This window comes from Cucumis melo, chromosome 5, assembly GCF_025177605.1.
Source record: "Cucumis melo cultivar AY chromosome 5, USDA_Cmelo_AY_1.0, whole genome shotgun sequence".
Classification (NCBI taxonomy): Eukaryota; Viridiplantae; Streptophyta; class Magnoliopsida; order Cucurbitales; family Cucurbitaceae; genus Cucumis; species Cucumis melo.
This window is the reverse complement of record NC_066861.1, coordinates 30,351,728-30,365,637: the sequence shown is the minus strand read 5'-3', so window position 1 is coordinate 30,365,637 and position 13,910 is coordinate 30,351,728.

Below are 13,910 nucleotides of genomic sequence, written 5' to 3'. Positions count from 1 at the left end.
GTATGAGGAAGGATCCTAACTACTGTAAAAGAGCTCTCTCGTCAACTCAATGAACAAGGGCTTGATCTTTCATTGAGGCCTCGGACTTAGATTTTGGACCGCTCCGGCTCCGTAGGAGCAGTCTGATCTTCTTCTTCTTTTCTTCTTGTCTTCGTCTTCTTTTTATGAAAGGATAGAAAACCACTGAAACTTTGATAGGCTTTCCTCTTATAGCCTTTCTTTTGTTGGATAGGCTTGGAATTTCTTCCACTTTCTCTCTGTCTTTTTCTTCCTCCTTAACAGAGGTAGAGATTCAAGAAAGTGTGAATCAAGGTGCTCAGCAAGGAAATTGTAGAAGATCAGAAGCGAGACCTCAATGAACAAGGTCAGAGGTTTCCCACAGAGATTGACGGCTTCAAACTTCCGCTAACCCACCAGGCATTCTTGATGACCCTACCTAGGGCTTCGCCGATTTTCATAAAAAGTAGAAGTTCAAGAAGAAGACAAGGAAAGAATTTCATTCTCATTCCGAAAAGTAGAAGGATTCCAAAGACTTACTAAAAGTCAAAAAGAGGCCGAGACCCGGACAGAGGCGTCCTGTCCACGAATTAGCTCTTCTGAGGACGGGACCCAGAGTCACCCGTCCTCGTCTTCTTTTCTACTAGTTTTCTTATAGAACTGGGTTTCTAGTCTTTTGTCCTGAATTCACCCGAAGGGAATAAGACGGAAAAGGAGGAGTAGGTTGAAGTCAACTTTCTTTCTATCTTTTCTTTCTCTTTATATTTGCGAGAGAGATTTCATTCTCTTCTTTGTGGTCACTAAACCCATATTCTTCTTAATTGCCCCTCGAAGAATTCCCTACCTCACCAACTAGACGACCAATTAAGGATCGATCACGCGCACACGGTCTGGTCGGACAAGTGCAAAGGAGATTCATTCGTCGGAAGACTCCGCTCATTAAGTAAGTCCAAGCGGACAAATCGACTTCTACCCTTGTTCCTTCTACACCGCGTAGTGGGGTAGTTTATTCGGCTTCAGAAGTTGAGGAGGAAGGCTCAACCTACGGGAAGAGGCGCGATAGCGAAGCGACTGGAAAGGCGAGATGGAAGGAGACCTACGGGAGAGTTGTAGCAGTTGAGATCCAAGGCTCTCAGAAATTGAGTCGAGTGAGGCGCGAAGCGACTGTTAAGGAGAGAGGCGAAGGTACTCGTAGTTTCAGAGTCAAGGGGGAAGATCAAGGGATCAAGCAGAAGTAGTCCCAAAAGAGGAGTAGGACTAGATTCAGAATGGAGCTCCCACCCATGAGAAAAGAGTCCTTAAAAGTAGGGGAATTATGACAATAAGAGTGAGAATCGAGTCAATAACAATGGAAAGAGTTCTGACTTTCGGATGCTAACAAGAAGAGTCTCTTTCGTATTTTCCCCGGACTCTGAACAAAGATGAAAAGGAGTCGAAAGAAGAATGCTACTTATTTCTTTTTCAGTCATTATCTTATCCGTGGGGGTCGAGCAGGTTCCGAAGGAAGAGAGAGGTAGTAAATAAAGGAGGAAGATGAGAGATCTAATTGATAAAGGACTGAGATTTGTCTCTTCAACTTATTCAGAGAAGAAGAGAGAAATTTCTTGATTTCCAGATAGAGAAAAGAGAAGAGCTGAGCATCTGAATATCTGATTATTACTTGAGCCCTTGTTCATATCTGATTATTATTCATTCTCTTGTATTATCTTCTCATGAGAGGAGAGATCTAATTGAGTCGAAGAGAGGAAGATTCTTCCATTATCTGAAAGGGAACCGGGACTCGGATCTCCACAAAGAAGACCGGCTAGGGCACATGATCAACTCGCAATAATGCAAATCTAAAAGGTTGGAGTCCTCAGCCTTTCTATTTGGGAAAGAGACTGCGGAAAACTCAGTCTTCCGGATGAGGTCCCTGCCACTTAGAGTACTTATTCCCTTTGAGAATACGAAGGGATCATGAGAAGACTGATGAAATTAGAGAATAATATTCCTTATTCATAGACTGTATCCACTCCTCCCGGTCCCGGTGTGTAGCAGCTTTCTTTGCTCTGAACCTATTCTCCTTCTCATTCTGAGTAGAAAGAATGTGAACAAGGTGACTCTTCCTGTCCTGGGCCTAGCCGACCAAGGCTTGAAATTCTCCTTTTATTGAAATTCAATGTCCCACCCGTCGAGACCTTCGTTTATTTGATTCTACCTTTTCGGAATGAAACTACCACGGACCGGTAAGGCTCAAAGAATTTGAGAAGAAGCGAAGCGCATTTCTCTAAGAAATTGAATAAGGGGTAAATCAGGGTCAAGACGAGGCTCAAAGAATATTGAGAAGCGACTATTTGGAATCAAAATCAGACTGAACTCCTAACCTCTGATTTATGGGAGCCTTCTAAACCTAGGGCAAGGTCTCGACTGAAAGGAGAGAAAGCCTAGCCCTTTTTTCTCTTTCAAAAGACTAGAACAAAGATGACTATCTCCGCGGGACTGAATAGTCGCGCAAAGAAGACGAGAGGAGTCCTCAAATCACTAAACTAAAGAGTTGTAGAGGGGTTAGGGCTCAGATAAATAGGAATTCTCTCCCTTTATCTCGACCAGTGAGGACGGTCTCGCCTCAACCATCCGGCCTGTGCTCCGATGACCCTTCCTATTCCCCTTCCACTCCTCGGTATATGAAATGCGGTATCAAAGCGAGCTCGTCAGGCATTTCACAGCCCACTAAGAAATGGGACAGAAGAAAGTCAATGAAAAGAGGAAAAGAGGAAGGATTTTCCTCATTCGAGAACCCACTATTCAGGCTCAAGGGCTGGACCTCGCCCTGGCTAACTCTCCCGTAGATCAGTGTTCTCGACTCATGGGTTTCCGGAGTGATTAGTGATTGAAGGGCAAATCCTATCCAACCAGTCAAATAAGAAGAAAAAAAAGGGATGGGAATCTGACCTTTTCCATTGGTGGCCGGATGGTTGAGGCGAGACCGTCCTTCTCCCTTCTTTACTAATCAGAGTGGAGATATGTGGGCCTACTAGCCCTGTCCTCGAGCATCTTTCCTACCCGAGCGAAGATAAGCGACCTGCAACTTCCACCGCATCTTGCTGAAGATGGAAAGGATAGAACCGGGTTTTCATCCTCAAAGACTTTGAATCCAAAAATTCAGGATAAGATGTCAAAATTCAGAAATGGAAGAATGGAAGTGGGAAGGAACCGGTCCGTGGTAGCTTAATTAGTCGAGGTCAAATCCCCATTTGACCCCGCTCCGTGGGATCCAGTCGACAGGGAAGATGTCCTCCCGTGAAAAGCAAGGTGCGCTAAGAGGGAGAGGTGCCCACTACCCAAACTACAATAAAAAAGAATACTCGTTAGTTTATTGTATAGTTTTGTTGGTTGAGTGGATTGGAGAGGTGCGTGCGAAGAAGGGCTAAGGGGTGCTTCCGATGATTGATCCCTTTATGCCTACCCGCTGCGTGGGGGTCTTAGGCTGAGGCCCCTCGTCTAAACTCATTCTTTATCTGGGTCACGATAGGGATATCGTAACCTCCTCGTATTTGAATCAAGGAGAAAAAATTCCCCGGAATAAGGTAGTGCATGAAATCACTCTCCTCGCGAACGCCCAAGCACCGCTACGTGGGCCCAAGCCTACTCTGAGGACGGAGAAAGAGAAAAGACTTTCTCCTCTGACTTTTCGCTGCCGATGCCTAGTTGGGGGGGAGTTTTCCTGCCTTCTTTCTACCTTTTTGACTGTAGGATTGATTAGTCTGTAGTAGAGCTATTTCATCCCTCTCCTTTCAGTCGAGCTATTTCATCCCTCTCCTTTCAGTCGAGCTATTTCATCCCTCTCCTTTCAGTCGAGCTATTTCATCCCTCTCCTTTCAGTCGAGCTATTTCATCCCTCTCCTTTCAGTCGAGCTATTTCATCCCTCTCCCGCTACGTGGGGGCGGTAAAGCAGCTTCTATCCTTTCTTTATGAGCCAAAAAGATGAAATGACTTTGAGATCTGAAATGGAATCAAAGCCTTTTTCATGCAAAACCCCCGGAAAACAGGGGCCTATCTTAGGAGAAGTTGTTAAGGCAAATACCCGTCAGACCTTCTTCCTCATCCCTTGTAGAGCCCTATGGTGTGACTCTCCGTAGTAAACCTAAACCTCTTTCATTTTCCCTAAATGTAAATTGATTGGGACGTTCAGTCTTAAGCCTTATCCTTTTTTCTTTTCCTTCTTTCGGCTGAGGAGTATGAAAATCAAAGGAAATTGAGGCCTAGATCGAGTGAACAACTGAACCATCAACGTCTTTCACCTTCAGAGGTAGAAGGCTTCAACCGCCGCCACCTTTAGAGTCCTTCGGACGTCCTCAGTCCTATTAATCGGCCGAGCCTATCTCCTAAGCGGAAACAAGGGGGGATGGTGCATCCTCTACTAATGCCCTCTTGAGCATTCCTTCCTAAACAAGGTAGAAAGAAAGAGGCCGATCAAGTGGCGTCAGAAGCGTCTTTGCCTTCTTGAGCTTGAGATCCGACCAGCGACCCACTCCGCGGTTCGATCCGATGCGCATGCGTGGGGACAAAAAGAAGATCTTCCGAAACTCAAGATTACCAAAGGCAAGGTTCAGTTAAAAATAATGGAACTCGCAATATGCGCCTGAGAAAGACAGGAGAAAGTGCTCATTAAGGATAATGAAAGCAGAATGAACTCATTAACGAGAATGAAAGAAGAATTATTCTTGAATAACCTGGACTCAAATCCAAGAATCCCATAAAATGCAAGGGCTCGACTGATAAGGAGAGCAAACCACTTTGTAGCAAGAAAGAATGAAAAAGATGTAAAAAAAACGACTATTATCGGTCCGAAGGTTATGAAATAACGAGAAAAAAAACAAAGAAATTCATGAATTGAGAATGAAACCTATGAATTTTTGTAATCAACGACCTTGTAATCCTTAGCTCAAATTCAGAAAAAGCTAGGGCTCGACTGATAAGGAGAGCAAACCACTTTGTAGCAAGAAATCTTCAAAATCTTGAAAAATTTCTCTATTATCGTTAAATAGAAAGATGAGAAAAAGGAAGATTTAGAAGGAAAAAAGACGGGAAAACGCAATGAAAGAAGAAAGCCTATCAAAGAAATGAACATTGTTTGATTCTAGTTTGACTTTGTGGTCCGTAGGTTAATATGGATAGTCCTCCGGATAAATCCTCCGGACAGGGATCTTGTAGACCGCGTAGAAGGCGCAATGAAATATGCGAGGTCCAGATGCAAGAAAACAAAGGCAGGGATCTTGATGATTTGAGGATCAATGAAATATGAGAAAGGTTTGAATTTCAAGTCATAAAAGTGAATATGGTTTTTATCTCAAATATGATTCATAGTCCTGAGGCGCAAAGAATATTGCGAGTTCAGATAGACATTCTTTATTTAGGAGGCGCAAAGATCTATGGCCCAATTATAAGGGGTCCAGATGACTATCCATTAGGGAATCCCTATTTAAAGGACTGATTTATGGAACTTGAATCTTGAAGGAGAATTAACCCGAACCGCTCCGGTCCTCACCTTCTCTTTTCTTTCTCTTGAAAGGTAGGCTTTCTTCTTCTTCTTCCTCGGACTATTTCTCAATCTTAGACTTTTCTTAGATAAGGATAAAAGATCTTTTTTGACTCAACCCTATATCTTGCTGCTTTATATAAAGAAAAGGATAGCCAAAACAAACCTTGGAAAAGAGGTCTTTCTCCTCTCCTTTCAGTCGAGCCCCGCTCCGTGGGTAGCTTAATATGCTTCAAATCTTCCGCCTGAAATTCATGAGTCACATATTTCTGAAATAGAGTGTCCAGCTGACTATGAATCATATTGTCAAATAAGCCTTTGTGGACTCCTCCGCTAGGTGCAAAGAATATTGCGTGGAACTGACTTCGCTTATTTCGCGAAAATCGTACTTTATCATCGATTTAATACGGCACTCTATGCCGCAAAAATCCCATCTCGAAGGAGACCTAAATCACTCTTAATATATAGGAGGGAGGACGGAGGCAAGCCGCGCTGCTCGAGCCACTTGATCGGCGGCAGTTTCCGTCTCCGTTTCCCGGTAGTTGTGAAAGAAGCTATTTTTGAGAAAGAAATATGTTGATGGATGAACGAGAAGAAAGAAAATCAATGATTTAGTACGACCAGAAGAGAAACCCCCCGCCGGGCTCTCCCAGCAGGTGATGAAATATTATAGACGTCTCGGAAGTCTGATTTCATGAGTCAATGTCCGCACAAGGATAGAGGTTTGCACGGAGAACAACCAAATGGAAATTACATGAATAAATCAATCACTATGCAATTATTCTGTCATTTCCTTGAGCGTCTTCCTTGCACATCTTGGCCTCGTCTCTTGGAACAGACGGGTCAGTTAATGGGTCTTTTCTGCAAGATTCCATTGCTGACGCTAGGTCGCCTGACACGAGAGTACTCTTTAGCCTCCATTTACTGAATTAGGAGAGTCAAGTCCTCCGAAATCTTAGTGGTCCATTCTTTTTTTTGGCTCTCTACCTCAAAGAATGTGGTGTAGTGCTCATGCGATATCTATCTCAGAGCACATCTCCCTTAGACCCAGGTGCACCCTATGTTGCGACGAGCAGGAGTGGGATCCCTCCTGCCTTCTTTGTACCGCCCCATTATCGTAAGCTCCTTAGGAAGAGAGATAAGAGGGCAATGATGATAGCCCGATTCCTTATGTCGTGGTTTACCCTCAGTCGGCTGATTACTCTAGCTAAACCGATAACTAAGAGTACTTTCAAGCCCATGACGGAGCCATCGGCCGATATCGAATCGGTGAAGGCGCAAAGAATATATAGAGGGAAAACTACATCGGCTTTTCCTTCGGTACCTCCCAGACGGAAAAAAGCTTCCTCTGGAGCTTGGGATCTCCTGGGTTCCATCCTTTAAGTCCTTACCGAATAATCAGGACATTCTTAATACCTATATGGGTCGACCTAATCAAGCAAGCATCTTTACTTGTGTAAAGTATGAGATTGCAGCCTTCGCTCATATAGTTAACAAGATAGACTCATTACCGGATGGATTCTTTTCGCCGGGCATCCTTGCCCGAAAAGGCTTCGTCAATATTCTTTTCACCTTTGATACTCGGTTCACATCCGAGTATGCGATTAGATCTCTTCGGTGGTATGAGTTTGTCCTGGGGCCTCAGTTCGCCAGCGTCCTGGGAGCCTTACAAGATCCCTGCCTTTCTTTTCTTGCCTCAGTCCTAGAAATCCATTCTTTTTTTTTGTGTGGACGACTCTCTTTGAGCCTTGAAGGCGCGGGTAAGAGACGCATATTTGCTATAGGAAACGTATATCAAAGAACGTCTCCTTTACCCGGTCCACCAGTGGGCCATGGATCTTTCTTAGGTCCATACCTACTGATGGAAGATTTAACCAGTTCGGCCCTATTGAGAGATTGTTGAAGTTGAATCTAGATTCATGCTTCTCCTTTGATCTCAAGAATGCCACTGATCGATGGCCATTGTCATTTATTTATTCAATGATGGTCCCCGGGACCGACTCTGACATCATCGATCGTGAATTCCACACTAGGATTTCACATTTTCACCGTACAGTTGAAGATGGTGAAGCTCAAATCTGTTCTAATCCTTCGTGTGTGGGCAACCCCCACTACGCGCTTATTACGCCTCTTGGGCTCTCTTCGCTCTATCGCACCATTTCTTGGTGTGGATGGCGGCGGATGACGTATATCCCACCTCAATACGGCGCTTCACCCGGTACGCGCTTCTCGGGGATGAGATAGTCATCGCTGAATAAGGCTGTAGCCAGCAGATAGCAAGAACTGCTTAAGAAGCTCGGGGTGACCATCTCACTTGGTAAAAGTGTGATATGTGAGACTGCTTCCTTTGAGTTTGCCAAGCGGTTCTTTGCAGCAGATAGATAGGGTACCCCTTTGGGATGTATCTCCTGTCTCAACTGGTTGATCTTGCATCTGCTCGATCAGTCCAGGGTGTCTGCCAATTGGGCCAAGGATACAAGGTCAGCAAGCCTAATGTAATGTTCCGCTTATATGGGGCTGGTTACCGTGTACGTTCACGGCTATACTCCTCTAATCGCTCTAAGAAGTGGGAGCGATTATGGGTAGCAGCCACGAAGCCACCGGGTTCATCGCAGGTACCACTGGAGTGGTGGATTGGAAGGGGCATGCCCCTCAATCCTTATCTCCGTGGGCAGATAGTTGCGATCTTGCTGCGGGAACTGAACTAGAGCTCAGGAAGAAGGCAGCCCTCAATCCGCTTATGAGAACTGAACTTCACGATTGGACGGCTAAGCTAAGCACCAACTTCCGCGCCCTGAAGGATAGGACTCAAACTTTTGATCTTTGAAAGGAGCTTGCTTATTCAAACCGAAAGAGCTCCTGCTTATGGTAGTGGATAAATGGGTGGGACATGTATCTGCTGCCTCTGCTGCAGCTGGTGGACGATGAAAGGAAAAGGGGGCGAGACTGTAGGATAGGAAAGAAGGTCAGCGAAAGAGCTTCAGTAGTTTCTTTCTGCATTTCTTGCTTAGTTCCCTTCCCTCGTTTACCTGCTTTCCGAGAAAGATATGCCTCGGTATTCAATTCAATAAAGTAGGGCCTTCCACGGCGAGTTTAGGCTGAGGAAGATTTTCTCTTTCTTCCATCTAGTTCAGAGAAGCAAGAAGAAGAAGGAGGTTCAGAGAAGAGTCTTTCTCCGATAGCTACAGGCCAGAGCCCCAAACTCTGAAGATATCCCAAACTTCTCTCTCCCTACCGCTACCAGTCAAGCTTATTGGATATGGAACTTTTCCTCTCTTGAGGTCGGGGTTGAAGAATCAGGGTACTAAAGAATGGGTTCAGCCTTTAGCTACGGCTGTATGGAGCAAGTCATAGCAACCTAAACTAAAGAAAGCTGACTGCCTCCAGGCAGGAGCGGAGCCACTCGACTTCTTAGGAGAGGAGCGAAGGTACTCGTAGTTTCAGATATAGGAGAGGATCAAAGAATTTGAGACTGATAAGGAGAGGAGCGAAGGTACTCGTAGTTTCAGATATAGGTTCAGAAGCGAAGGTACTCTACGAAAAAAATATAGGAGAGGAGCGAAGCCACTCGACTGAGGTTAGGAAGGAGAGGAGCGAAGGTACTCTACGTTTGAAATATAGGAGAGGAGCGACTCGACTGAGGTTAGGAAGGTTCAGAGCAGAACCCCACCTCAATCGTGATTCTCGGAAGGAGGGAAATGAGATCAGAGGGGATTCCCACTCTCTTCTCTGGCTAGGATGTGACTTCTATGGCATTAGTTCCATAAACAAGTCCCATAAAAAATCAATGAGTATTTATTTGAGGTTTGGAAGACCCTAGTTTGAAAGAAAGGATATCAGTTTCAGTGGAATGAACAAGTCCCAAGGACGAGGCTTAGTGGAATGAAAAAGTCCTCCGGACCCGTCCTTCTTAGTTCAGTGATTGAATCTACCATATTCACAAGTCCCGCAACAAGAGGTTAATATGGAAATGCCCTATTTGCTTTTAGTGGTCTCATTGAGAATAAAGTCAAAGACTTTGCGACATCTGGACCTTTGTTTTTCCTTCTACGTAGTTTCATTTCTACCATATTCAAGAAATAGTAGGGTAGATTTCAGAGTCCTTCGCCTACTACAATCAGTTCTCTTAATCAATGAGACCGTCCTCTTGACTCTCAAATCCGGAGGCTCAAAGAATGATCGAGGTCTATACTTTCATCTTCTTTCTGCTCAAATTCTTCTCACCTTGTTCATTGAGGAGCTTTTTCTTTCTCCATATGAACTTCTTCTTCTCTTTTTTGTTGAAAGCGCAACTATATCCAAAGGGGTACCCTGGATATAGACTGCTTTGAAGCTAGGATAGCCTCCCCTCCATCGTCTAAGGATCCGCCTTGTCCACCTCTGAAAGGCCGACTAGGAATTTGGAATGAGGTGGCAAGCAAATTTCGAACTTTTCTATTAGATCAATCAGCGGTTGCTTAGGCCGGTTCATGACTTGGCAGGTCCTTTCGAAGTGACCGATGGATCTTTGAATTAGACTACAGAGCTTGGCTTGATCGGTTGATTGGCGAGCAGTTGCTAGATGGCCTTGAGTCCTTTCTATTCTAATCATTTTTCAAAGAGTCCTTTGCCTCTATCTAAATTCAGCACTAGCTTCTAATGTAATCGGACTTTGAAAATAAATAGAAAGAGAGGGTCAAAGAATTTGAGTTGACGATCCTAGTGTGAGTGGATGCCTAGTTTTGAAAGTCTTGCCACTTGAGGGCTTCCACGCTTCTGGCTGACTGTAATAAGGGCTAAAGAAGGATGAAACAAGGGATATGAATGGATGGTCTTTCCTCTCAATCGAGTGGTGTATTTACTAGCTTGAAGATCAAGAGGTTTTTTCCGTAAAGAAAAGATTTGGCAGATTCGGCCAGTTCCGGGCGTAGTAGAAGTACCTTTCCGTGGTAGTTTAATTCTCAAACCGATGAAGGGGGAACAAGCTGGGCCTGCAAATGCCCAACCCGCCGCTGCCCCAGAAGCTCACTGAATCACCTCGCTGCTGGGCCCAAGAATTTCAATCATGAGGTAGTTGGGGGGGGGGAAGGCAGGCGTAGAAGATATAGTGCTAAGCCTTTTGTCGAGTTGGAGCGAATGAAATGGGAAAACCTCTCCGCAACGTCTATAATATTATAACCTCGTCATTCCAAATGGGTGAATTTGACTTGCTTTCAACCCTGATCCTGAACATCAAATCCATCCTCGGGTCAAGGCTGCGAGACGGGAGTCAGCGAGGGAAATCGACCCCACTACGCAGTTTTCGGCTCTCGTTTTCGTTGTGGAAGTTCAAGTCTGAGTTCTTGAAGGTTTCGCTCCTGCTCTTTCAGTTGCTGCTGAGGCTGCTATCTCTCTTTTTCCGTCGGCCTTATTTCTTCATTCATTCTTTGACTCCCAGTCGAAGTCTTCCTCTTTATTTAGAACTCATGATTCAAGGTTCAAATTCACATTCCAAGAAGGAAAATGGTACGTTCTCAAATATTAGGCGAGGGTAGCTCGACCAGCGGCAGCAAAGGGAAAGACTGAAGAGGTGGAAGAAAAGGCTCGGGAATAAAGGGCTCGCCCAGGAAGCTCAGCTTCGAGACCGACTACGCGGTAGGATCGGAAGTGAAGGAGCCTTTCCTTCTCGCCTTTGGGATTGCTTTTCCGTCTTGCACTTCGTCGGTCGTGACCACTATTGCCTCAGATCTCTTTCCTGGCTGATCTCAAGGTTTTTTGATTTCGAAGCTCAGACATCTCAATCCAAGTTCAAAGATCAATATGCCCTTATTTAGGCGATGAGGATATTCAAGACCCCTCAACCCTCCAGACTGGTACTTGGGGGCAAGATCAGATATTTATCTGACTTTTTGGAGATCTAGGGAAAAAGCCCGTTAGGAATAATATTCTTTCTTCTAGTCTTCTTTCTCTTTCTTTCTCTTTCTTTCTTTTCATTGAAAAACCCCGCCCCGGGGGAAAACTCTCTAAAGTAGGGTAGGTCGGCACCAGATTGAGCTGTTGAGGCTACGGTTGTGGCTGAAGAAGTTGATCAAGATCAGCCTGTTGAGGGGATCGATACCTAGTTTACTCGGAATCGGAACCTGGAGCTAGACGTGACGCATACTATTTTCAAAGTCCAAAAGAGATCAAGGCAAGAACGAAGATCAGTTCTTAGACTAACTAGCCCAGAGCGTCTGGGGTTGAGGAAAGCGACCGGATTTACCGCTCCGTGGGTGGAAGCAGCGTCAAAGACAGAGTTTACTCGGAATAAGTGACTTCAAGGCGAGCAGAAGCAAGGGGACAGACTGAGGAAGAAGCAGTGGCTGTAGCCCACTACGCGGTTCTTGAAGAAGTTGCTCTCGTTCTTCTTGCAAAGACATTATTTCATCATATATGAATCACGAGTAGAATCCCAAATGCTGGCATTGAAGGAGAAGACTGTTCAGGGGCAAAGAATTTGCGAGTGGAAGACCGGGAAAATGAGATCTTTTCCCCGCAAAGTCAGGTCTTGAAGTTCTTATCTTATCTTTCTTTCATTCTCAGTTTCGGAATAAGCCTCATCCAGAGTCCGCGCGAACTCAGATACAATGAGTTTAGCAACAACTACTATTTAGGTAGGGTGCCGGAGCAGCTTTCCCGGAATAGGGCATTTACTCAGAAAGAAGAAGTGCTGAGTCAGTGGAATAGGAATTAGAGGAAGAAGCAAAACTAGATAAATCAAATAGAAGAAAGAAAATTCCAAAAAACTAGACCATAAATAAGAAACTCGTAGTTGATTTGACTTTATTGGGTTTGACTTTTTTTGGAGTTTGGAGTTTTGATTCTTGCTTGGTTCTTTGGAGAGGGAGAAATGAAAGAGAAAAAGGGATCGGTTGAGTCAGACTTGGAACATAAAGCAGAAGTAGTCTCGGCAAGAGTACGAAAGGGTGCGGGGTAGGAGCTGCTGTAGCATTTGTAGCATTCTCCCGCTCCGGGGGGGCCATTAGTTCGAGATCTTGGGGGATCGTTTAGCGACCTAGTTGACCCGGGAATCCGTCTACTTAGTTTGGCAGAGGTCTCTCCTGTAGAAGATAGGTTATCAGCAGCTTCCCCAGAAATAGGAGAGCGAAGCAGCTAACCACCCTATAATGAAGGAGTTTCATGAGTACTCTAATAGAGGTCACAAGAATGAGACCGGAAAGGATCGGCCGAACTCTCTTTCAGTTAGAATGTAAGGAAATTGAAAGAAGCGCGGAAAAGGGTACTCCCATCCCACGTAGCGGTAGTATCTAATAAAAGAAAGAAGCTAGACTCATTCTGAAACTCCACGATAAAAGACAAGTAGCGTCGATAGACGATTAGCTTTGACGTCAATATCCCAAACCAGGAAAGATACTGGATCCTGACGCACTACCTTTTGGGTCTGGTACCCCCCAAGGCTCTTGTTTAGAGTAGAGGTAGGTCGCTTTTGGTTCGCCAGTGACTATCAAAATCTCGGATTTCAAGAGGTGAAAGCGGAGTTCAAAAGGAAGGCAAAGACCTCCCTCCCCCCTTCCCTCTTTGGGTCGGAAACTCCCACACTTCTATGATTAGGCTCCATTGAGCCCAGCCCGGGAGATGAACCAGCCACCAAAACTCGTAACTGAGTTTCGTATCTCCGGAAAGCCGTGGAAGCCGCAGGGGATCCCTTTTTTATAAGGTGGTTGGATAACCGTTCAACAGCCTATGAGGGATGGTCATTGGACGATCCGCCACCCACAGACAGAAGATGCTAACGAGCCATTACGCACTAAAGACTTGCTTACACACGCTTACCGAGTCCTGTACCGCTGAAGGGGAAAATGACTTGCTTATGCCTAATCTCCCAGATTTCCGTCAAGTGCTTATTTGGTTTTGAACCGAGACACCCTCATTCCGTAAAGCGTAACCCGGTATTGCCAATGCTCCTATTTTCTTTCTTTCTTTCTGAAGATCATTATCCCATGACGGAGGATTACGGGAATTGCTTGACGGCTTTCCCCATTTCCTCTCATGATATAGTTGGTCTAGTGGCTTTCTCCTAACAGTCTTCTCTCGCTTAGGTCTTTTAGGGCCATTAGTCGCTTAAGCCTTTCTACCTCCTCCTTTTATGTGTGACTGGGTGTGGATGATAGAGCTTGAGCTAAAGTACTCGGCCAATGAGAGTTGATTAGCCTTGAAAGCAATGAATCTGAGTTTCATCGGATAACCCCACTTTATCATGGTATAGCCATTCCAAAAGACCAGGAAGAGGGTCATGCAGAATAGGAGGAAGTCAATGAAGAAGGTCCAAAGGATTTTCATGAAATTCAGATATTTGGGACCACCACATACGTCAGAAACCCTTTACGAATGAAAAGAAAGAGTGAATAAGCAGAAAGGAGAAAGGCAGTAGTCCCT